The sequence below is a fragment of the Narcine bancroftii genome, chromosome 8, assembly GCF_036971445.1.
Source record: "Narcine bancroftii isolate sNarBan1 chromosome 8, sNarBan1.hap1, whole genome shotgun sequence".
In the NCBI taxonomy this organism is placed as follows: domain Eukaryota; kingdom Metazoa; phylum Chordata; class Chondrichthyes; order Torpediniformes; family Narcinidae; genus Narcine; species Narcine bancroftii.
Genome location: NC_091476.1, coordinates 22,493,908 through 22,520,790, shown reverse-complemented (window position 1 = coordinate 22,520,790; position 26,883 = coordinate 22,493,908). Strand labels below are relative to the sequence as shown.

Genomic DNA, 26,883 nt, shown 5'->3' with positions numbered 1-26,883 from the left:
CAGGCGATGAGTGATTCATCATAGGATTCTGACCTATCCCTTCTAGCTACACGATTTATATGGCTGATCTGAATGAATTTCTAGAAAATGAAACATCCGCCCCCACCCCCCCATAACATAACAATGGTAATTCCATTGAATGTCAAAGGTACTGGTAAATACTTGGATTCATTTTTGTTGCAAAGGCTCATGCCTGGAACGTTTTGGTGTGAATGTTACTTTCAACTTGTGAATTCTCATCTAAATTTTTTAATTTTAAAGTTCACATTTTTTTAAAATTTAGACATACAGCACAATAACAAGTCCTTTCGGCCCATGAGCCCATGCTGCCCAATTACACCCAATTGACCTACAACCCCCACCCCCCCCAGTATGTTTTGAACTGTGGAAGGAAACCAAAATCACCGCTGAAAACACGCGTAGGCATGGGAGAAGGGCACATACTCCTTACAGACAGTGTGGGATTCGAACCCTGGTCCCTGTCACTGGTGTTGCACTAACCGTTCTATAGTGTTGTCACAATCTGTGCATGTATAAATTACTTCATTGGCTGAGGAGCTGCAAATAGAATGGAGCATTATGCAGTCATCAGCAAATTTACCATTCCTGACTTTATGACAGAAGAAAGGTCATTGCTTACGCAGCCAGGCAGTACCACGAAGTACCTGGGGATGGGATAATTCCCCTCTAATGGGGTTTTTTTTCCACCAAATAACCCCAACATTGGATCATTTTTCTTTTACAAGGGCTGCCACACTCAGTCTAATGCTGTCTTGCAGGAAAATGACAGGAGCTTGCACCTTACCTCTGGAATTCAGATTTTTGTTCAAGGCAAAGACTGTGGTAAGGACTGAGATGAGTGTTCCAGGCAAACCCTGAACTGAGCAACAATGAGCAGTTCATGATGAATAATTCAACTTATGGATACTGTCAACCTTACCTTCTTCCCTTTATTGATTGATTGTATGGTAATTGGCTGGAATAAATTTGTCCAACATTTTTGGTTGTAAATATACTGGAACACTTTGGGTATAGTTGCAGTTGGTTCTAGGTACAAACCTGCTCTTCCCTCATACTACACATATATAACCAATTCCCTTTAGAACTTATGACTGAATCTGCTTCAAATAAGATTTCAAACAATGCAGCGTATGGACGTGTTTAATTGCACGTTGGCAAACAGTTATTCGTTGAGTTTTCTGGGAATTTCATTAACATCTTAAGTATCAAGTTGCAACACAATTAGAAGTCTGACAAGCTGTCAGTAGATTTCATTTTTCATGCTTGAAGTATTATACCAGAAGCGATATAGCCTGTTGCTGCAGGTAGTTTACACTTGAAAACTGAGCAAACGCTGCTCTGACAAAAAAAGTTGCACTCAGTTAAATTTGACTTCTTTGGTCACAATTATAGCCTCTCCAAAATTCTATGTGGTACCCTCCTCTTCCAAAATATGGACAATGGGTTTCTGGATTCATGATTGAATTGTCTCACCACCAAGTTTTAGTACTTCAGCAGGGATATAATCTGCTGCTGAGGAGATGTTATGTTTTGAGATAGGATGTGATACTTTTGACCTCTTGTTGGTCCAGCGTGACAGAAAGGCTAGACCTGCAGAATGATGTGAAGGGCCCTCACAGCTTCAAGACTCAGCAGCTGCAGGCCTTCACATCACTGAAGACCCCACCCAAGAACTGTCTAACAGCAAGTTAACAGGCCTCCCCATGGTCTTGCCATTTGCTCTTTTTTTTTGTCAAGGGTTTTATGCTAATCTTCAGACATCTGGAAAGCTACACTTTTTCCTGAGCAAATACAAAGCTTCCAATCAAGAACATCTTTAGTTTACATCAAATGGTTTGATCAGTCTTAATCAAACCAGTCGGGATTCTTCGTGTAGGTAAGTAGAGACAATTAAACATACTCTCACAACGTGTCGAGACCATGCGTTAGCAGCACACTTAAAACCTGCGTAGATTTTAGAAGGAGTGCACTAATTCACAAACCACTCTATCACTCCCCTTCTGTCCCATCTGTGGGGGGTCCACTGGTGCTCTCATCATTCTCCTACTGACCCACAAAACTAGAATGGAGACAATTCAGCCTCAATCCCAAGGGATTGCATAAGTGGAAAAAAAAAACAATGCATCAGGTGGACCATTTGCTTTTGCTCTCAAGCTCATTCATCGGCTATCTTTGTAAACTTTTAGCATCTTTACCCTAATTTCTTCTCGCAGTCTTTCGATTCCTGTTTCCCACCTTAGGTTGGAATTCATTTTTCCCCTGCTCCAATGGCAAGTTGGAGAAGTCTCAGCAATTTGCATATTGTAGAGGATCAGGATTATCCAGACAAATAACAATCAACAAAGGGACAGGTAGAAAAAGACAGCGAACAACAAAAGCAAGGATGTAAGTGAAGGCGGGTCCCTGCAATGAGCAATTACCTTGCTGCAGGAAGGAAATGGTTGCTTTATGTTCTCCATCAGCCAAGGAGAAGAACAGTCAATAAACCTCTGGAGAATTTACAGTCAAAATGTCTTTCTAAGACAAGGTCTTTTGGAAAAATCCCACTTCTCAAAACAATCTGATGACTGACCAAAGTTGCAATGTTATATAGATTTAAGCAAACACGCCATGGTAAAAGGATTCCAGAAAGTGATTTGAAATTAATCCAGAGCTCCTTAGAATTTCAAATCCTACTTATCCTACATATCATGTAACGATTCATTCTTCAAATATCCTATATAGCACCAAGCATTTGCTCAGTTGATACTGATATTTCTAGTTAAAAGATCAGACAGCTTCCAAGATCATTTTGACAAATGTAGCATATATAATCACAGTCTTACGTCAAAATTCTGAGTACTTCTTTCAAGAAATTAGCAAGAGTGTACAAGTATATTCATCTTTGGCTAATCATTGATAAGTCAATGCAGCCCATGTTTGTGGAAAAATTCAGGTTCTGCTTCACTAGAGCCATGTAAAAGAGAATGACCAACTATAGCTAACTTTGTGTTTATTTTGTAGAGTTTTAGGTTTTAAGATATTAAGATAAATGGATCATCTTCAGATGGAAATTAACTGGAGAAAAATAGAAGGAAGAAATCTAATGCAAAAGAAGATTCAGAGATTCAATGAGCTTGCCACTCAAAACAAACTGAAGAAATAAATTAGGTACATTGATTAACTGTAGCTTTGACATAATTCAAAAAAAATCTTTACAAGCTAAAATACCATATTTGCTATCCAACTTCACATTGTCCCACACAGAAAAAAAACTATCCAAAAAGAGAATAGTGATAACTTATTGGTCAAGGGAGCCAAAGGTCTGGAATAAATATTTGGATGCATAAGCTCAAGCTTTTCACTGCATCTGGAGAATTTAAATTATGTTAAGTAAATAAATCCAGCAGGTAAAGCTAGCAATGGCAATATTGAATTGTGGTTAAAAAAAAACACTTCTAATTCACTACTGTCATTAGGGAAGGAAATCTGCTGCCCTAAACTATTCTACAATCTGCCCGACTATTTTTGGTCCTCTGAATTGGCTAAGAATGTCACTCAGTTGGGCACAACCTAATAGGTTCATCATATAAACTCTAACAGTTCAAGAAAGTGGACACTCTGTGTTTCTGAGGAGACTCTCTTTTGCTTCTCTTTCTCCGACTGTAAGAGGCGCTTCAGGCAATTTCTGCCAAAGGCAAATCCATCAGTCTTACAACAAAGCAAATTTCTGATATTCACTCTTGTTATTACATGACAATAAAGGAATCTTGAATCCTGAGAACAAATTGAAGGCAAACAGGTGAGGGCAGTAGAGTTGGTCTTGCAACACCCTGTAAGGGAACAACAGGTTGGAGAATGATATGATGCTTTTGCAATCTATATTTAACTGCTATGATTTAGATCACTCTTTCTTTTACAAAATGTAATATTTCCTGTTCGTAAACATAAAATAACTAAAGGGTTGGGCTTTCTCCATTGTTTAAACATTTTAGATAATCATTTAAATAAGATCCAAGTTGTAGCAACTGTTTATTGAGATCATGACTTCCTTGTTTGGTCAGAAATCTTTACGTGACTGAGTTACCAATTGCTCCTTGCTGATTTAAACCATTCAGTATCAAATAACTGACCATTTCTTTCACAGTCATAATGAATTATGGTGTTTATTTTAAAACCACTAGTTCCTAAATTGTCATTATATCTACAATATTGTCTGTATATGAAATAACCTTTTTTTTCCCAATTATTAAAGTGTTTTTGCAAAACATGGATTCTTTTGACCAATTAGGATAAAGCTGATTTCCCAAACATCTTCCTGCCCTGGCTCTATTTTTGCATTATATATTTCTGGAGGCTCCCTGAATCAACACAAGCAACATTACATCAATATTTGGTTGGAACTTAACTGTGCATTTTTTAAGCTGATCCTGTTAAAGCAGAATTCTAACGTTCATACAGTGCAAGTATGCGATTAGATCAGCAGAGTTGCTTTTTACCAGTGGTCACAGTTTATTGTAATCTGTATTGAGAGATAATGTCCTCTCCTGTGCTATCCAGGCATCACAAAAATACAACATTATGGTGCCATTTTGGATTTAAAAATTCACAGAAAAATGGCAAAAGGAAAGAAACAAGAATAATCATGTAACTGCCAAACTGGGTTTCTAGAATTTTAAAATAATACGCAAATCAGACTAATTCACAACAGTTTCCTGCCATCCCTGGAACCACTTGATCACCAACAGCTGATAGAAATCTTGCACAAACAATCATTCCATCTGCTCAGTCCTGGTCAAAACCGCCTCTGTGGTCAGAGAAACTAGCTTGCATCAACATTACTGGTTTGAGGTGAGGAACAACTAACCTGGGAGATGATATCTTTGTCACCTTGGACAGGAGAAATATAGAAGAAATGACTATTTTATTTGAAGAACCAAATGAAGTTCCAGACCTGATCTTTAACCTGATCTTTAAGATCTAATCTATTGATTTGGTGCATGCATTTAAAATGATTGAATCAACCGATGCAAGATAAAGGTTAAAACAATGGATTCAGTATAGGTAATAATCAATAACTTAATAATTAGAGTGTAGGTGTCTAAACTCTACAGTAAAAACACAGAAATGCTGAAGGAACTCAGCAGGTCTCGCAACATCCATAGGAGGCAAAACGAAATGTTGGGGGAGGAGTTCAGACCAACAGACAAAAGGTCATAATTGGATATGGAGGAGAGGGAAGGAAGCAAAGGTGAGCATTTATGAGGGGGTGTGTGGGAGGTTGACTCTGTAAATACGGAGCTGAGGTAAAGGAGATGGAGGGAAAAGGGAAGAGAGAGGGGAAGAACTACAGGAATGGAGACATGGGGGGTGGGGGGAGGGTAATGGAAACCAGATAAGTCAACGTTGATGACATCTGCTTGAAGGGTGACTAGACGAAATATGAGGTGTTGTTCCTCCAATTTGTAGTGGTCTCAGTCTGCAAAACATGAGACCATGGAGAGACATGTCAGCAAGGGAATGGGTGATCACTGAAAGAGCCACACTATTCCAGGGGACAGAACCTAGGTGCTCAACAAAGCAATCTCCCAGTCTTCCAACATAGAGGAGACAACCACAGGAATCAGAATCTATTGTCATGAACAAGTCATTAAATTTGTTGTTTTTGTGGTGGCGTCACAGTGCAAACGTTCATATCAATCACCTTACACCACACATGTCAAACTCTGGCCCGCGGCCCAAATTTGGCCCGCGATATAATTACATTTGGCCCGCAAGATCATTTCAAAAATGTATTAGAGGTGGCCCGCTGACCGCCGCGCCAGTATAGCGCATGCACAGCTAATACTATAAATCCCAGAATGCATTGGCGTCAGCCCGCTAATCGCCCCCACTTCCTCTGTTTACGTTGCAGGGTCTCACCGTGGACTCTGGTTTTGGGGCCTGGCCGGTGTCAGGGGAAGCCAAGGCCGCTTCCCAGCGCCCGGAACCGGAGGCCTCGGGCCTGACCTCGCCAGGACCGTTGCCCACTCCCCCTCCCTGCCGCAGGCCGACCCGCGACTCATGGTGACGGGGCCGCTGATCCGCCGAGATGCCGCCCTGCAGCGAGAGCCGATGCCCCCGCACTGTCGTTGTCCAACCCGATCGCCCGCAAACCCCGCCCTCCCGCACACAGGCCTGAGTAAGGATTATGAACTTTAATCTCAGGATAAAACGATCTTCCAATAGTTTCATGTCACAGTGATAAATATATTCCTGGTTAAAAATGGTCCTGCACCTGGATACAAGCTCATTAGGCATAAAACTTGAAAAGTGTGTAAATCAAAGTATATCTGTACCAATGGAAAAAGGGCATGGCAAATAACCCTGCTAGAGTTCATGCCCACAATCAGTCACCCATTTGATTGTTTCAGGAATCATGTTATTCTCCCACATTCTCAATAGCCCTCAGATTTTACGATTCAACAGCACACTAGCAACATTTGACAAATCCTCTATCGAGAAATATTATTTATTGAATATTTTATTTCTCATTTGTTAATGCTTCTGGAAAGAGTTTATCCAAAACTATTATTAAACATTTATTTTAATAAGAAAAAGTTTAACATTACATATGTTGAAAGAAGAGAAAACATGCAGATGTTGTTGAAAATTTTCAATAAATATTTAGTTCGGCCCTCGACTTAGTCCAAGTTTTTAATTTTGGCCCTCCGTGAATTTGAGTTTGACACCCCTGCCTTACAACAATGAATAAAAATGGTGCCTCAAAAGTCAAAGTGAGGCAGTGTCCTTGGTTCATTGATTGTTCAGGAATCTGATGGTATTGGGGAAGAAGCTGACTTTGTACCACTGACACCTGATTCTAATCTCTACACCCACTCCTGAAAATATTAACTTCATATTTCCCTTTAAGCAAAAGGCTATTTCTCATAAATGCTGAATGTAGATGGGAATTCCCAAAACCAGAAATAACGACTTTACCTGATCAAGGCAAGTGTACTTTACATCATTAAATAACAATCTCCAATCTGATTTTCACTTCTTGCAATTAATTACTTATTGAGTTCCTCCATGGGTGATTCAGCCAAGGATAACGCATTCCAACCCCAACTTGTATAGCTAGAATCATATTTACAATCCATCTATTCACCAAACAATGATGTCTTTCGCAACATCTGCAATTATTTACCATAAAAACTTAATCACTACTGGCTCCTTGGCTACAAAATCACCTCTCTGTAACTTTCATAAAACATGGCACATCACAGTACAGGCCCTTCAGCCCAAAATGTAGTGCTAACCTAGATAAGCCTTCTCCAAAACTCTTTCTAACCATTCCCTCTCTCATATTTCATAACCCCCCCATAATCTTACATCCATGTACTTATCTAAGAGTCTCTTAAATATCTGCCTCAACCCACCACCCCAGCTGTGCATTCCAGACACCCACCATTCCCTGTGTAAAAAAACTTACCTTTGACATCATCCCTAAACTTTTCTTCATTCACCTTAAATAGACATGCCAAAGCTGCCAAGGGAAAAAGGTAGTGGCTGTCCACTCTATCTATGACCTGTAAATCCCTCAATTAAGTCACCTCCCATCCTCCGTTGCTCCCAACTGAATAAAGTTAGCTCACTTAACCTTTCCTTATGACATGCTCAATCCAGACATCATCCTGGTAAATCTCTCTGCACCCTCTCTAAAGTTCCTCTAATGAGGGTCCAGAACTAAACATAATACTGTGTGGTCTAACCAGAGTTTTATAGAGCTGCAAAGAAAATCTGTTTTCTTGAAACAGAGTGGAAACAGAAATTGATGCATCACACATTTAATTACTTTCAGTTGGTGGAGAACCTCAGATTATACTACTTTGGGATTTTCAAAAGATATTCAATAACGTACTTGAAATGCCAATGCATAGATGAGGGCTAATGACTGGTAAATTCAAGATTCAAGAATCAATATTTCTTTATTGTCATGTAATAATACTGAAGGTGTAATATTACACAAAATTTTCTTTTGCTTGACTTAAGGCGGACAAAGAGTCACCATTAATATTGCCCAGTGCCCCTTACTGTAATAGAAAGAGAAGCAAAAGAGATTCCCTTCAGAGTCACTGAGTGTCTGTGGATTTGCCTCCTGCCCTCCCACAGGCTCTGCAGCTGCACAAGACCCTTATTCAATCCATTGGCAACCTGAGCTCGAGATCAGATCAGGAAGTCTTCAGTGCCCAAGGTCCTTCCAGAACCCTTCTTGCCTTCAGCACCATCTTAAATCCCAGTTCAGATACCTGGTTCCCTTGATGAAGGGCTCTAGCCCAAAATGTAGTTATGTATTTTTATCTTTGCTGAATAAAAGTCACTGTTTGACCTGCTGAGTTGTGCTCCAGCTTTGTGTTTTTACTTCAACCACAGTGTCTGCAGACTTTTGTGTTTTACTCCTGGTTTTCATGAGCCAGTCTCCAGCAGCCCTTAGCCTGTGTGGGTCCTTCAGTTACAAGTTACAGGCAGCCCGCACCCAATGTGGGTCCTTCAGCTGTTGAGCTTCTTACTGGTCTGCTCCTGTGGTCACCATCCTATTGGGTCATATTGGGAGTGTTCTCCCTTTTTCTGGAGCCCTGTGCCAGTCCACTGCTTTCCTGGAGTCTGCAACACCTCATGGCCGCTGTCCAGCACCACCACAGTTTTATGTAAACAGTTAATTGGTATAAACAGTTACTTAATTCTTGGCATGTGAATGGTGGTCAGCAGGGTCTGCTTCTATGCAGTATGATCTTGTGATTCTTAAGATTATTAGATGAAATTGATTAAAGAGCAGAAAACAGAGAAGAGGAAATATCGTTTTTACGTTGGGAGACTTATTAGTTTGCCATTAGTGGAGTGGAGCATATAAACTCATTATTTTCTCTGCTTGGTCCATAAACATTCTCAATTCATGTTGATGGTCTAAAAGAGTAATTTTAAAACTTTTTTTATTTCCACTCACATTCCACTTTAAATATTCCCTATGCCATAAGTGCTCGATCGCATAGGATTACTTAAGGTGGTATGTGAGTGGGAAGTGAAGGCTGAAAACCACTGCTCTAGACCCAGTTTTTACTGAAATATTTTGCTTGAGAAAAATTGTCATTGGCCCATTTCCTTTGGAGTTAAGAAACCGTGCACATAACGAGTCAATTAGGTTCAATTAAAACACTGGTTTGCAAACTTTTTCTTTCCACTCGCATTCTACCTGAAGTAATCCCTTACTAATCACAGAGATGGTGTGTGAGTGGAAGGAAAAAGGTCGATAACCACTGGTCTAAAACATACCTCGCCTTTTGCTAGCATTTCCACAGGGAACACAGTGAGGAACTCTTCACAGCCAGCTCATGTTTGACTTCCATATCTGCAGCTTTTTTGTCAGAGGAGGTCAAATACTGGCACAAATAACTTTCTGCTTATGGAGGAAGTTTGCATCAGACCACTTGCCTGTATGTCACGGATGGGAATTGACCTATTCATTTAAATGGATTTGCTGACTTTATTTGGAAACCTGAGTGTGGATTAGTTTGTTTTTATTATTTTACTGCACAGTTTCAACTTACATCATTTAACCATGTTTTTAAGTAGATGTATTAATTTTTTTAACCATGTTTTTAATGTTATTTAAATCTTTTTAAACTGTTATTAGTGGCATTGAGAATCAGGTCAAAGGCCATTCATAACAGCAAGTATCAAAAAGGCCAACACAGCAGTTGGGGTGCGTTCTCAGTAATCCACGTTCATCCCCCTATTTGCCACTACACCTGTGACGAGTCGATGAAGCCTCCAGATGGAACCACAAAAACTAAGAGGAAGAGCATGCAGGTAGAGGGGAGGGTCCAGCACGAACCCATTCCTTGGTCAAGATGGGATGTGAACCAATCAAGTTGTAAAGATGAAAACTTTAGATTCAATAAGGAGGGCACAATGGATAAAGAGAGGTTATGCTAAAGGCCAAAATGGCGACAGATTAAATAAGCACACAGAGCAAAATAAGGTGCATGAAACATGGTCATACTTGGATTATTTCTGACACTTCTCTCCTCTTTCTGGACCTCACTGCATCCACCAACTTTTATTCAAACCCACCAACTCCTACAGCTCCATAACTACACTACCTCCCACCTTCTCTTTTGTAAGAGTGTTGTCCCTTTCTACTAGTTCATCTGTCACCAGTGCATCTATTCTTCGGAGAAGGCCTTCAGGATATCCCAAATGTCCTTTTTCTTCAAGAAATATAGCTTCTTACTCCACCTCCCACCCCCCCCCCCACAAGATAAAGTCCTTACCTACATACCCTCATTTTCACTTTCACCTCACCTCCACCCTCATGATCCCTTGGTCCTCACTTTTTATGCTACCAGTCTCTGCATCTAGCACATTATTCCATGATCCCACCACCAGCAACAACTTCTCCTCCTCTCCCCATTCCACTTTCTTGCATGGCACACTCTCACCATGAATCCATAGTTCACTCTTCCCTTCCCACCCCCTTATACATTTGCTTGCACCACAATAGGTACAATATCTCCTAACATCTCCCTCCTCATCTCCATCCAGGACCATATACTGACATCCAGCTGATAAGAATTTCACATGCACTTTGTCCAACCTCCTGCACTCAGTACACTCAAAATGACCACCTCTAAAGTGGTGAGTCTAAATGCAGATTGGACAATAACTTTGCCAAGCACACGAGCTCCATCTGGAAGTGCAAGCTGGAACTCCCAGTTGCAATCCATTTTAATTCCTCTCCTGATGAACAGACAGACCTCTCTGTCCTCAGTTTCATCCATGTCCAGGTTGAGGTCAAACATTAGGAACAACACATCATATTCTGCCTGAAACCAACAGCATTAACACTGAATTTTCCCATTTCAGATAACTCCACCCCAATCAGGTTTGATTGTTTCTATCCGTCCCTTTCCTGCTTCCATTTTCCAAACCTATTTCAGTAATTACTTTTCTTTCAATACCACCTCCCCACCCCCCACCCCCAACCCATATCCTGTGGTCTCCTCTCCAACATACTTCATTTGTCCAGTATCTTATTACAGTAAAACCTCTGGTATCTGGCACCTAAGGGGATATGGAGATGCCAGATATGCAAATTTTCCAGTTATTTGAAACTCTCTTGCGATGCCTAACGAATACTCCTGCATTAAGAATAAGCAGTTTAAAAGACAAAAATACCATAATGTACTGACACTGAACAAGCTTCACTTGCATGAATATATAAACCTTAAAGCATTTTTCTTTATTTTCATTCACATACTTTGAAAACATTTAACAGTTGCTGTATCTACAGGTTCCTCCCCCTCCACAGAGCCGCCCGAAAGACAAACAATAACATTATAGATAATTAACGCCCCTCCCCTAAGTTTACAGATTAAAACCTTACTAATATACTTAATAACATACGAATAAAGATAAGGACTCTTACTAAGCAGAGAGTGAGCCTCTTATTAAGACTCTTGCTAAGCAAGCAGTCAAAAGCAAATGGCTTCATCCTGGGTTACGGTATTTTAATTCAAATGTAACCACTGGTGTAAACAGCATAATCTTACTTTTGCTGGATTTACTATTATCTTGAATGCATATAAAAGTGTTTTAGGATTGTACCATTTCAATGTTACTAATGTATCCTACTCCATAGGATTTGGATACACTGTCTAGAAACTACAACCATTGAAACCATAGGTTTTACCAAAATGCTCGATGAACAAGATCAAACTATTTAATATCTCACAGAATTAAAGACAGTTATATTACTAGCTTATCAGAAATACATACTCAGATTCAGAAAATGCAAATACTTTCACATAACATTGAAATAAATGTGGCAACCATTCAACAACAAAACTTAAAAGCACAAGCAAATCTTAGAGCAGAAATGCTAACTCCAAAGGATAGATTTCAACTAGACAAATAAACATGACAATTCCGAGACTTACTGTGATATTTGTAGCAGTATCTAATACCTGAATCAGAGATGCTGTTAACAGTTTACACAAAATCTTTCGAATATCTTGGCATCTCAGAGAAATTATCAACAGTCAGAGAGCCCATGGATCTCCATTTGCTGCTCAGAGCCGCAGTTATAAATGTTAATGTATATGAGGGAGATGGGGAAAAAAAGAGGAAGAGCTGGAGAAAAATTCCCCCAAAGCTCTTTCCATTCCATTAATCTCTGATGTTTACATGGGCTGGGAATGTGACCAACTACGTACTTGCCTTCCAGGAGTTTGAGAATTTCATATCTTGCCAAAATATTACTCTTTAATTGAACAGAGAAATAAAACTTGGATACTTTACAACCAGAGAGGAAGGAAGAGAGAGGGGGAGGGAGGGGGAGGGGGAGGAGGAGGAGGGGGAGGGGGGGAGGGAGAGGGGGAGGAGGGGGAGAATGAACAACAGTATCTTGTGAAACAATACATTGACAGAAACTCACACATTTGTAGGCTTAGATGAACAATTAAACAAAATATTGCTCTAACAGAATGAGCGTGGGAACAAGGTCATGATTGTTTTGCTTTCCAGAACTTTTACATGCAATTCAACAGTCCACAGTTAAATGACCTCTTTGCAACCTGTAATAGAAAGTGAGAGTAATATTCCTCTGCAGTCTCATTTTGGTACTTGCTGAATGTGTAACGCCAACGTCTTACATAACAGATAGCCTCAGTCATTGAATCTAAATGTCACACAAACCATCTAAGCTCATTAGAATAGTTTAAGTGAATTTTGTGCATTAATAATCACAGATATGAATTAAATTATTTCAAAAAATTGTCCAGGGTGTGAATCACAGTGAAGCTGAACTCATCCAGGACAGCAATAGTGTTATATACTTTGCGGCACCTTGGGAGCTGCTGCAATAGCAGTGCTACCACTGGTGCAGACCCGGGAGAGCGGGGCAGTGGGGTCACAGGGCTGCTCTGAAGGATTCAACTGATGAAACCTAATGGTGATGGCTCCCTACCTATTAAATCCAACAGTATTTTATTTAAAATCCTGCAACCACGGAAGTCTGTGCGCAAGATAGCAAAACCTGTGCCCAGCAGTTACCACGAGTGGTTGCAGACTTCCAGACGACCAGTGCAGTTCACCAAAAATAGGGAGAACAACCCCCCCCACCCCACCCCATTGAGAAAGAGAAACAGAGACGACGCACACGATGGTGACCGCAGCAGCAGACCAGTGAGGGGCTCAGCAGCTGAGGGAACCCACACAGGCTGTGGATGACTTACAATGGGGGGACCACATGGCTGGCTCATGGGAACCAGGTATTGGAGCTGGGATTTGAGATGGTGCTGAGGGCAAGAAGAGCTCCCAAAGGGCTTCTGGTGCTTAAAGATTCCTAATCATATTGGAGATTTGGACCTGGAGTTCGCACTGCCAATGGTTTGAATAGGATTCTGTGTGGCTGCAGAGATTGCAGGAGTGCTGGAGGTGAATCCCTTCAGTGACTCTGAAGGGACTCTCTTTTGCTTCTCTATCTCTTATTAGAGAAATTGGGAAATGCATATGGCAACTCTTTGTTTGCCTTACAGCAAACAAAAGTTGAAGTAGATCATGTATATTACATTTTGTGTATTATTACATGACAATAAAAGGACCCTTGAGCCTTATACGAGTTCAACTGCATCCTTAAATTCCTTGTTCCTATTCCCCAGTTGACTGTGATCATGCTGTAAAGTTAGGTAACTTTATTAATTGTCCACCATAGCATTAATTTTGGTGTCATCTGGAAGCTTACCAACCATGCTAGTTTCATTGTCATTCAAGTCATAATATGCATGGCAAAAACAAGGGACCCAGTACCAATCCTGGGGCAATCTCTAATTATATGTCTCTAATAAGATAACCAATCCTCCACTAATACCCTCAGTCTCCTTCCCTCAAGCCAATTCTGAATCCAGTTAACTTACTCTCCCAGTTCCCATGTGACCGAATGTTCTAGACTAACCTCATGAGGGGCTACGTTAAAAGCCTTGCTGAAGTTCATAAAGACAATGTCCACCAGTTTGACAACATCAATCCTCTTCAAAAAAAAATTGTGAGGCATGATTTTTCACACACATAGCCATACTGATGATCTCTAATCATCCTTGGCTTTCCAAATCCTGGTATATCTTGCCCTTCACCATCCCTTCCAGTGACTTTCCTACCAATGAATTAGGTTAACAACTTCTTTAACTTGTTCTTGCAGCCCTTCTTAGCCACTAACATTTAGCCACTCTTCAGAGTTTAGAGACCTTATTTGTTTCAAACTTTCCACAATGTCCTTGGATACATTTGGCCAGGTATGAGGGATTTATTAAGTAAAAACCCAGAGATGCTGAAGAGCGAAGGAGGTAAATATATATTATTGACTTTTTGGGACCGAAACATCAATAGTTTACATTTACCTCCTATGGATGCTGCAAGACGAACTGAATTCCTCTACCATCTCTGTGCTTTTACTACAATTAGTGTCTACACACTTTCATGTTTATCCCCAGGAATTCATTCACCTTAAATATGCTTCAAGTCTGCTAGGACCTACTTTCTTGTAATTTGGTATATTCCAAGATACCACTACTGAATCGCCTTAATTTCTTAACTCTCACAGTAAACACACTAGGGAAATATTCATTTAAGACCTCGGTCATTTCCCTTTGCTCCACACGTAGAGAACCACATTAATCCTTAAAGGGACCGATTCTCTCCTCACTAACTCTGTACTCCAAATGTACTCATAAAATCTCTTATTATATGTCCTCTTTTTATCCAATTCCTTCTTATTTCCCTGCCAGGATATTTGCGCCACTCCATTTCAGGTGAAACAAGTCCTTCTTGTGCATGTCCCATCTTGCCCTGGAAGAGACGCCAGTGACCCACATACATGAAACCCTCCCTCCTTCATCAGCTCCTTAATCACATATTTAACTGCCCATTTCTTGCCTTAGTTGTTCATAGCACAGGGATTAATCCTAAGATTGCATCCCAAGAAATCCTGTTTTATAACTGACTCAATAAATTGTCTTTGCTTAACCTAATCTCTCTGCCTGTCTACATGGTTGATTCCAATATGGGCCATGACCTCCTGCTGTTAATCCTCCCTTTTCAGGGAGCCCCTCAGCAACATCCTTGCCCCTTATACAGGGAGGCAAAATACCATCTTGGAGTCCTACTGATGCCCACAGAAATGCTTGCTCGTGCCCAAAACAAAAGAGAGTACCCTTTCACTCTTGGTCTCCTAAACTGCTTTACAGCAGAGCTAATAGTAGTACCACTAATCTGGCTGCTGTGGATGTTTTTCTCAGAGACACTTGTAGACAGGGAAGCTAAAGGGCTTTAGAGAAGGAGATACAGTAAATAATGGAAGTTTGGCAAATAAATTCAGCTTGACCACTTTCTTTTAGGGCACAACATTATCGTTAGAAATTCATTGATCTTCTTCCTTATAAAATGGAGGATGCTCAAACCTGTCTTGATTAGAAGATAAAATAATACTTAGATCTTTAGAAAAAATAAATAGTGCGATTACAGGACCTGGATCTAAAGTGATCCTAAATATGATTGAAAAAGTTCTAAAAATGTCAGTCCAATATTTTTGCAAATTAGGGAAAGTCCAAAACATATGGAACAAAGAGACATTGAATATTTTACATTTGTCACAAAGTGAACTAATATCAAAATAAATTTGAGCAAGTTGGAGAAGAGATATTCGGATCATTCTCCCATTCTGTTTAAATTCCACTTAAAGAAATTGCTTTCATATTGAATTATTTATAATATAATGCAGGTATCATGCCTTTATGAGAAAATTGTAACTCGAAAAGCAATTCTGTTAAAATGGAAAGATGAGTTCCCACCTACACATAATTAATGGTTATTAGATCTTATGGCCTAAATCTGGAGGAAACTAGCATAATGTCATAAAAATCAAGATTTGATAAGGCTTAAGGCTCATTTATTGCTCACTTCCATAATTTGACGAATTAGGAGCAAGGATGAATGTCATTGGGTGCGTTAGTTTGGATCCCCTGAGGCCAATTGTTCAGATTTAACACTAATTACAATATGAATTTTAACCTTGATTACTATGGGTTTAAATTTTTTTCTTTTTTCTTATTTACCTCTTACAATATTGTAGGCATTACCATTTAACTGGATTTAGGATTAAGTGGTATTGCTACTGTACCATGTAATTATTTGTAAATCTGCAAAGGTGTCATTACAATTGATTCACTGCTTTTTTTTGTTTGTTTTTCTGATAAAACGCAATAAAAATAATTTATTTAAAAAAAAGAAATTTGTTGCAAAACCAATTGGTTCCTCACAGCATAATTCAGAAGTTTGGCCAATTTGTATATCTGTGGACCAAAATAATTGGCAAAATAGCTGGCTGACTCCTTTAGTTTAGATATAGTTTAACATGTATTTGCTTCAATTTTGGTTTCAAGATTCTAAAAAAAATGGTATAGTATTTGTCATGCAAATAGAGAGGTCATAAATCTTCCAAAACGAGCATTGTGGAAGACTCAGTCTGCTGTACAGATCTCTAAACTTTCAGGAGTAATGCCTTAAGTGTAAACAAGAGTGACTAGGGAGTTAGACTACATTCACAGGAAAATAGATTTTAAGACCAGGCACAATTTGTCTTTCTCTTAAATCTTGGTCTGGCAGCAGTTGGAACCAACTCTTTTCTCTTTTGGAAATGGCTGATCTTGGATGTTGGAAAGGATACTGGATTCATTTCCTGTGCAAATAATTCTCTTGGTAATGAGAAAGGGTTAAAATGCTGGGACCTGATAATTTAAGAGAGACATCGATTTAGATCTGATCAAAATTCATAAAATGATAAGATTAATAGCCTTTTGTCCCAAATGATAGTCTTCAGTGGGCTAAAAGTCACAATTATTCTTCGATAGGAGATCAGATCAAGGCAGTTGTCAAGGCTTGGACCTTTTCTGGAAGTTGATTCTGTACCATTTGTACAATGAGCAGCAATTGGTTAAATCCCACCAATAGGAAGCCAGATTTATATTCCCCCACATGAATAATAATAGTTTTAACTGGGTCGAGGACTGGAGAGAAATTTTCAAAATTTTAAGTCCCACATTAATGTTTGGTTTTGTCTGTCATCAGTGGAAATCAAATTATTTGTTGTGGGGAGTGTATATTGTGATGCACCCTCTGTCAAAATTGAATAGGCCTAATGGCCTATACACCCCTAACGTCGAAGTACTCGAGATGGCAGAGGTCGACAGCATCGAGTCCACGCTGCTGAAGATCCAGCTGCGCTGGATGGGTCACGTCTCCAGAATGGAGGACCATCGCCTTCCCAAGATCGTGTTATATGGCGAGCTCTCCACTGGCCACCGTGACAGAGGTGCACCAAAGAAAAGGTACAAGGACTGCCTAAAGAAATCTCTTGGTGCCTGCCACATTGACCACCGCCAGTGGGCTGATAACGCCTCAAACCGTGCATCTTGGCGCCTCACAGTTTGGCGGGCAGCAACCTCCTTTGAAGAAGACCGCAGAGCCCACCTCACTGACAAAAGGCAAAGGAGGAAAAACCCAACACCCAACCCCAACCAACCAATTTTCCCCTGCAACCGCTGCAATCGTGTCTGCCTGTCCCGCATCGGACTTGTCAGCCACAAACGAGCCTGCAGCTGACGTGGACTTTTTACCCCCTCCATAAATCTTCGTCCGCGAAGCCAAGCCAAAGAATGGCTTGTTTTCTGACTGTCATAACTTGAAGATTAAAGCAAGTTTGAATAAGTTGCTTGAAACTCTGATTTTATAAGTATAAAATCCATTATTTCTCTAGATTGAACTCTTGATGTGTAATTGAGATGAAAGTAACAGGGGTGGGGAGGGGTTAATGGGAACAGGAAATGTTCCTTTAAACAACATGAGAAGAACACAGAAGTAATATAAGTTAGAAAGAATAGTATTTACCCAGGGCACTTTGAGAAGAACTAAGACTTTACTTGTTAAAAGTATATTAATTGTATCCAGGAATGGCTAACCACAAAAGCCATTCATTTTGAAACAGTGTGTTTGAAATTTTGAAAAGAGTTGTTCTGATGAAGTGAGGGTTAGGGAAATGATACCCCAAGGTTGTTTTTTTAAAAAAACAATGATATAAAAGTTTATATTTTTCATGGTCTTCGTGATTTGCATGAGGTTGAAGTGTCTGACGCAGATCAAATTGTGATGATTCCAGAGAAAACAATAACCAGATGATTTAATTTAGTCTAAGTGCTTGCAAATCCAGGAAAGCCAGATGTTGACATCAAAGGTTTAGAAGTCCAATGTTACACTTTTATTGCACAATATCACTGACGTTTCTGGCCCCGTGCCTATTTTCCAGATAGTATAAATCAATGTTTCTCAATTCTGTGGCATTGTCATTTACTCCACAGTTTGTCAAAATATTGGGATCACTGATTGCTTCACCTCACACATGATTGATCTTGAATTGAATTAACTCTTGTACCTGCCTCTACTCTGCCTTATTCCCTCACAAGTCTGCTAAAAACCTCATTTTTGATCATTTGTTTGATCTATTGTCCAGAGAGTTATAGCCTTCTGTAATTCTTCATTTTAAACAAAGACAATAATTAAATCAAAGAAATTGCTCTTCCATGTCTTTTACTGAAAGAATAGAAATGTTTTAACTAATGTTGTGACTATTTTTGTTTAATTGAGGAAATAAATATTTTCTTGGAAGTTTTTTTTCTTTCTAACCTTTTCCGTTGGAATATGTCCCAAGTAAGAACATTTCAAAATAATGTCCATCTTCAAGCTTCTCCTTTTAATGTTTTAATCCAAAAGATATTTGAATGAACTCTCTGGAAGGAAAATGACCACATACGCACATAGATGTGGAACGTTTAAAACATTTGGTTGTTTTTGTTGCTTTCCCTGTTTTTAGGATCATTCATACCGATATCTTGTCTTCTGTTAAATTGAATATTTTTGTGTGTCTCTCTCTTTCATTTGATACTCAACTCAACAAGTGTAAAGGCAGTTAACCCCAAGCAGAAACATAGTACTGTTGTGTGTTAGTGATGTTACCAGATTAAAAACTAGAGGCACAAGTAAAAAATCCCACCATTATCTGCCAGGGAATTAAAATAAAAGAACTTGAACAATGGAACTCCTATTTGGTGAACCATCTGTTTCACCTGCATCTTTCTGGAGAGGAGTTCTTCCACCCTTATCAATTTGCCTACAAGTTAGACCTATTAATATAATGACTTTTTGTTGCCTAATCAATTCCAGAGCAAATAGGGGGATGGACAATATATCCCAGCATCACTAATGAATTAATAAGTAACTAATCGTAAGCTCATCTAACTGGTGATGACAGAGCCAGAAACCTGGGTTTGAATCCGGTGCTATATGTAAGGAAGTTGCAGGTTCTCCCCCTGACCTGTATGGGTTTCCTCCAGGTGCTCTGCTTTCCTCCCACCCTCCAAAAAAATACACATGAGTGTATTCGGGCCATAAGAGCTCATGGAAAGGAATGGCCTGTTACTATGCTATATTTCTAAATTTAAAATTACATTAAAAATTAAATTATTTAGGACAAGCTAGTTGCGCCTGGCCACAGGCAGCTTTCCTGTTGAAGGTGTTCAAATTCAAACTGGAGAATCCTCTGAACTTTTAAGTAGGAATCATCCCTTGTGATAATTTTGATTTTATTGGTCCCAAAGAATTTGTTGGCCATTTTTCCTTTTATTTCACTTTGTTTCCCCGTTAATAAAGCAATGATGCCTCATTTCATTCTGAACACCATTAGGCCAATTACTAATGACTCCAAACCTAAAGCAATGTGATTGGTTTTTAACAGGTCTCTGAAGAGCTCTGAAAGCCACTCATTTATTACAAATGGTCCAAGGACACACGAGGAAAATAAAAACAAACAATCAGTCATTAACCTGGACATTGGTTCAGATTGATAAAAGGTAAGCTCAGTCCAATTTATTCATCAAAGTCCTTCAATGTACCAGATAATATCCCACCATACAATGTACCGAGATACACTTCAGTGAACAATAATATTGGCTACAATCACCTACTCAATATAAAAGACTACTTTCTATCACATCTTTTTGCACTTCACCACACAATGCATCACTCTATACTCTGCAGCACAATTTAGTTTGTTGCACTCCGAGGGCACAACATATCTAATAATACACCACTGTAACCATGTATCCATACACAAGTTAACAGATTCAATTCACAATCTATCTGGCTACACTCCAAAGCACAATTTACACCGACATGGTGACTGCATTCAAATGAGCAATGGGCAATGCTCCATAAAGTGCACAACCACTCCAGGACCATTCCTTCCCCCTTTCATCCATCCACCCACCCACACCCCACCCCCATACTGATCTATTGCATGTAAACCAATGGAAGCCTGGAACATTGAGCAGCCAGTCCTGCCCCTCCTGCAACCAAGTTTCACTGATGGCCATAATGTTCATAATTCCACATGCAAATCCACACTTCAAGATTGTCTGCCTTTTCTACAATACTCCTTGCATTGAAAAAGGTGTCCCTGAGAACATTTCTACCACATACAATCCATTGATTTCTAACAGTGCTTACAATTTTGACGTCATCTTTTCCTTCCTCCACTCTTCTTTCTGCTTTGGTACTCGGGTTCCAATCCCCCTGCAAATCTAGTTTAAACCGCCCCCAGAGCAGCACTAGCAAACATTCCCACAGGCATATTAATCCCCCTTCAATTCAGATGCAAACCATCCTGTCAGAACAGGTCCCACTTTGCCTAGAAGAGAGTCCAATGATCCAGAAACCTGAAGCCCTCCCTCCTGCACCATGTCAATAGCCACTTGTTAAGCTGCATTATCCTATTTCTAACCTCACTAACATGTGACACAGGTGGGATGACTACACCTAGATGTCCTGAACTCTCCTTGCAGGAGTTCCTCACTCTTCCTACCCAGTTCATTGGTCCCTACATGGCTCATGACATCTGGCTGCTCACCCTCCCTCCTGAGAATGCCGTGAACTCAATCGGAGATATCACGGACCCTGGCACCATGGAGGCAATGTACCATCCGGGATTCTCGAAGCTCTTATCTGTTATGCTAATGTGCTCTCTGCTTCAATCATTATTTGAAAAGTGCATTTAATAATCCTCTATATAAAATAGTTTCTCTGTCTCTCTCTTACAATTTTGGGCTCACATCCTAGGCCTGTCAATCATTTGAGAATTGTTCGAACAATAGTGTTATGCCCTTTTGTAATTTTAAGCATACTGCCAAATCATTGCATACTTTGTGCCATAAACACTGTCGCTCCCATTATAGACGTTATGACAATAGTCAACTACAACAACAAAAATTAAATGAACTTCTGATATAAAATCATTACAGACCTCAGTAATTGCATAAAAGCAAGTTTTAAGAGTGCATTGACACATTTGTCATATTTAAGCATTTCAACATTTTAGCTGTTTGTCGTTGGTTTAGAGCCTCATAGATTGTTTGGGGGCTAACTGCAGATTACCATAATTTGTCTATTGGAGGAACTAAAAAGGTACCTGCTGGTTTAGCGTTCAAGTTCTGCTCAGAAGAAAAGTTCTTAGGGTTAGATAATAAATGCCAATATTTAACTGAAAATGTGGAGCACACAGGTTTCTGCATGACAACTTCCAACATACGAGGGCATGCTGGAGGAGGGAAGTATTGGGTAGGATTTCACTTCACTACCTCCTTTCTCTCCTCCACCAGTAGCTAATGTTGAATGGCTTAATCTCATGTCCTCTTCCATTCCACCAGCAGATGCCAAGGATGCCCTTCTTCCCTGTTATTCCCTCAACATGTCCATCAACGTAGAGTAAATGCAATTTCTCTTTTTCAGTAACATGCATCACAAATTTCCAAAAAAAAATTATTGATAAATGAGCCAATGCCCTTGGAATCCATTCACTGATGTGTTCAGAAGTTATACAATCCTTGAGCAACACCAAGGGAGCTTTGAACACTGGGCACATCAATAACATTCTCAATGATTATCTATCTATTCCTCATTCTTTGGGGGATGTGGACATTGCCAGCAAAACAGGCACACATTACCCATCTATGGTTGTCCTGATGTGATACATCTGTTGCTGGGCTATTTCATGATTCAGTTAAGAGTCAAACTGATCAGAATGGAATCACGTTTATATTTAGAATGGGTAAAGATAACAGGTTTATGAACTAAATGATATTTGTCTGACAGTAGTTTGTTTACTTTGACAACTACCAGGATTTTACTGCCAGGATGGAATTTGAACTTGGATTCTCTAGTTTAATGGCCCAATAACATATCCATTATAACAATACACACAATCCCAGAAGCAGACTCCATGCTGGGAACGCAAGGGGAATACTGCATACATCATATAAAACTCAGTCTCATGTAAAAGCCAAAACATCTGGAACTTTCCATACATCTCATGTAAAAGTCAAGCTTGAACTTTCACCCGCAGGCCAGAGCTCCTGACGCCTCCAACCACACAGATAGTTACTACAGTCCTAACCTTCCCCCATGGTAGGATGTGTGTTTTGATGCGCATACTCTGCGTTGTTACTTTAATTCATTGTGTTTTAGTTCTTTATACATTTAGAGATCATTTGGACTTCTGCTACTGATATTTTGGATTCTAGTGTAAATTTCAGTCCCTCAAAAATAGTATCCAATGTAATAATCGACCCCATAAATTTAACCGTTAAAAATTCCTTAGAAATTTTCATTTTTACATGACAAAATACGGAAGAGTAAAAAAGAAAATTAGTGGGGATTGGAGCTGCTCCATGAACTGGCATAGATAAGATGTCAATTGTTTTACCTAGCGCAACAGCTTATTTGAGATACTCCTCCTATCCAGTTGGTCAGAAAAAAAAATTGGTTGCAACACTAGACAACAAAATGTTGCACAGTTTCCTTGGCATGTCTGACAAAAAAAAATCTAACTATCATTCATGGTTTCACCTGTTAAACCTTCGTGAATCATCCTTCAAATCTCTGTCAAACTTCCTAGAATTTGCATAAACTCTTTTAACTCATTGCACTGAACATAGTGTATGTACGTAAATGGGAATTGCTCCTCTGAACTTGATCTTGTCTACCACTCTTGGATTTGTTATATTCAAATACCGAACCAGAGTTGAATAACTATAACACTGAGCTGCTTTGTAGTGCAGTAACGTAGCATTTGCTGCCTCTCACAGAACCCTGCCCCCAGTTTTTTTTTAATTATACGTACTGTTGTTCCCGTTTTCTTCTTACAGCAAAAGCATCTGTCTGATACTGTTGGGTCCCATTTATTTAACTTTTGGGGCATGGTGTATAGCCTGTGTAACCAATTATATTGTATCATGCATCACCTCGTGTTTATTGTATTTCTCATAGTTCTGGAGCATAGCTTTTCCCATCGTTATTGAATGAAGATCTACCGGGACCAATGCCTGAAGAGGGAGCACAAAATCTGTGAACCGGTGCGGACTCGAAAGGCCAACATGGCCTGTTTCCGCTCCGTAAATGGTTATATATATGTGGTTAAAGTATCTAGAAAGGTCATCCTTATATTTTGTGTTTCCTAGTTGCTGGCTGTGCATTTCACTGCCTGCCCGTTGAGTAGCTGAGATTGACTTCGAGCACATTCTCTGAATTCATCGCTCTATGCATTCCAGAGATACATCAGAGACAATTTACTCTGAACTTTACATGGGTGTGCAACTAGAACCAAATATTTATGCCCTGGATAAGCATTCCTTGCCTGTTGCAATGCCAAGCAGATAAATTTAAAATGTCATTTTAGGCATCCTGGAGAAAGGAGCCAAATATTCCAAGACAGAATACCAAACTACTTGTTGCCATTGCTGTCGGTTTTGGTGATTTTATGTGATTACTTCATCAAGAAAAAAAAAATCCATATTCCAGCTGCCAATAAGATGTGCAGAAAGAATAATGAAAGAAAGGAAGGCAGCAAAGTCAATTAAAGAGAATATTATAATGTTGAAGAGACAATTTTATTGGTTAGAGCTAGGAAACAGTTAAGAGAACTTTATAATCTCTTAACTCTGACTATACTGGGGCAGCAACTGTGTCAACAGCAAGAGTGAAGAATTTCTAAAATATGTCCAGGACAATTTTCTCAAGCAGGGTGTTTCTAATCCCCTGGGAAAGGAAACATTGAATGATATAGTTCTAGGGAATGAGGTAGGTGAAGCCCACCAACATGTTGCTGGAATTTGAAAAGCATCACCTCAAGTTTTGTGGTGACCAATCTTCACAAACTGCAGACTGTCAATTTATTTCTCCATCAAATTCCAGGCATTGGGCTGTCCTCACAGTCTTCAGCCAGGCATTACTCTAGACCAGTACACAAAAAAGAACTGGAGAGACTCAGCAAGCAACACCACATCGAGAGCAAGTTAAAGGCAGTCAAAAGGTTCAGGCCTGAGCCCTTCTTCAGGCATGTGAAAATTGGTCATACATCTGAATAAAAAGGTTGGGGAAGGTTGAGGAGCACAGGCTAACAGGCAAGAGGTAATAGGAGGGGATGCAGGTGGTTGTATAGAAGCTGAGAAGTGATCGAGAGGAGATGGCAAAGTGCTAAGGAATGTAGCTCTCTGATAGGAGAAAGAACAGAAAGGGTGGTGTACTGGAGAAAGGGAGACAGGGATAGGGAAAAAGAGAGAAGCGAAGAGGAGGTTAACAGAAATTGGAGCTCAGCATTGATGCTGTTTGGTTAGGACTGCCTCCAATTTGTCGGTGGCCTCAGTTTGGCAGTGCATGAGGCCACGAATGGACATGTCAGTGTGGCAATGGTGTGCGAAAGTTGGCTACAGGGAGGTCCTTGTTGAGGAGACTGCATCAGGAGCATTAAATATTTAGAAAGCAAATAAAACAAGCGTATGAGTGGGATCATCTCACTTAAGTCAGTAAGACTTTAAAAAATGAGGCAATGAGAAGGAAGGGTGCATGGAGAGGGCAGTAAAATAAAATGAGTCAGCAAGAGTTGAGACCGATTTGGCCAACAGACTTAAATGTGGGTTTTTGTCATCTTTTTAAAAGTACAATTTGGAAAATCTTTGCCAATCCAGAATATATACAGAAGTTTAAAAGATTAATATTGTCATTATCAGATCCAATTACACTCCCAAGACCACCGCAAATTGGAGGAACAACACCTAATTTATCATCTGGCGCTCTCCAGCCAGATGGCATTAACATCCACGTTTCTGCTAACCTGCACTCCCCCCTTTCCAGTTGTCCTCCCTCCCTTCATCTAGCCATCCCTTCTACCCTTTATCACTGCTGTCCCCTCCCTCCCTTCCCCACCTATCACCTCCTGCCTTTGCAAACACGCTCCCCCCACTTCTTTTTTGTTTGGATGCCTGCCGACGTTTTTCCCATACCTTGATGAAGGGCTCAAGCCTGAAATGTCGGTTATGTATTTTTATCTTTGCTATATAAAGGACACCGTTTGCTGAATTTCTCCAGCATTGTGTTTTCACTTCAACCACGGTGTCTACAGATTTTCGTGTTTTACTTCCAGTTACACTGTAATCCTACCACTTTGAATCAAGCAGGGATATTGATATTAATATATTGGCATCCACTTCAATGCCAGTTGTTTAATTAAATCATCATTCAAACAATGTTTATAATCCAAAAAACTTCATTGCAAACAATTTCCTTAGTAAACTTTTTCAAGAACATTATTGATCTTATCCACCAGGGTAGCTGTTTGATAAACACTGTTTAATCATGCAAAAAAAAGCAACTGAAGGAGAAACGTAGTAGGTTAAGCAACATTCGTGCAGGGAAAGGAATTGTCGATATCTTGGATCAAGACCCTACATCGGGACTCCAGAGTCCACACGCTGCAGCCTCGTGTCTCTATTTAATATTGGATTGTCAAGTTATAATGGCAGCAGGAGTAGAATCATTATGCAAATGAAAATGATACACTGTACTGTTACTCTGTGAGTAATCCTTAACTGGATTTACATGATAATAACCCTTTACCCTGCTGTATAGTCAAGAATTTGATATGATCTGTACTGTATTTAATCCCTTGTACGCTGATTTAACTCAACGGGGTTATCGCCTAATTAAAAAACAGTGACCATTTCTTTATGGGTGTACAGGCTTGGTGTTAATCAGCAGTGTGTCCATTTAAATCTGAACTTAGACAGAAGGACAAATTAGGCAAGTACAGCTTGTGGCCCATGTACCCAGAGATTGAGCAAAATTTCATATTTCAGTCTGCCGGAAAGTATTGAGGTCAATGTAAATGTACAAGTTGAATAGATGAATGTAAATATACAGGGTAAATAGATAAACCAGTAAAATAGCACTGAAAAATGCAAACAAAAACAGAACCAGAATTGAAATCCCACTGTGTCTAAAGGATTATTTTGGTTACAGAATGCTGTTATTGATAATAATGTGACCAACTCAAACTCACAAAAAAAACCCCCAAATCAAGACAGAACATTTGAATGAAAGGAATGACCAGTCTTAGAATTTATATTTTCTCATTTGAAATGTCAAGCAGATTTACCATACCAACAATTTCTGCACTTAAACCATTATACAATGTGACTATACAACATTGAAATTGCATCCAAACATTGGCACAAATACCAGATAACGTGGATGGGGGAAATGGCTTAAATTCCTATTTCTTTAGGACAACTAAAGAGAGTACGGAACTTCACATACAATCAAAGGGGAAGTTGCTGATAATGGCATGAACCAGAAGACCGAGGAGCAGAATTAGGCTATTCAGCATGTCTAGGCTGCACAGCCATTCAAATA

General features: G+C 39.6%; 1 protein-coding gene and 1 long non-coding RNA gene across 4 annotated transcripts in view; one reads left to right on the top strand and one right to left on the bottom strand.

Annotated features, from left to right (window-relative positions):
- Positions 1–12,096, bottom strand: part of LOC138740476 (rho GTPase-activating protein 6-like) — a 105,942-nt gene extending 93,846 nt beyond the window's left edge. For all 3 annotated transcript variants that reach the window (XM_069893175.1, XM_069893176.1, XM_069893177.1), the window contains exon 1: positions 11,979–12,096. The gene's annotated coding sequence lies outside the window, so the exon portion shown is untranslated. The remainder of the gene's footprint in view (positions 1–11,978) is intronic.
- On the top strand, positions 634–26,184 carry LOC138740478 (uncharacterized). The gene is made up of 3 exons (XR_011342936.1): positions 634–843; positions 19,880–19,994; positions 25,799–26,184. It is a non-coding gene; the product is annotated as an uncharacterized lncRNA (long non-coding RNA).
- The last annotated feature ends 699 nt before the right edge of the window (positions 26,185–26,883 follow it).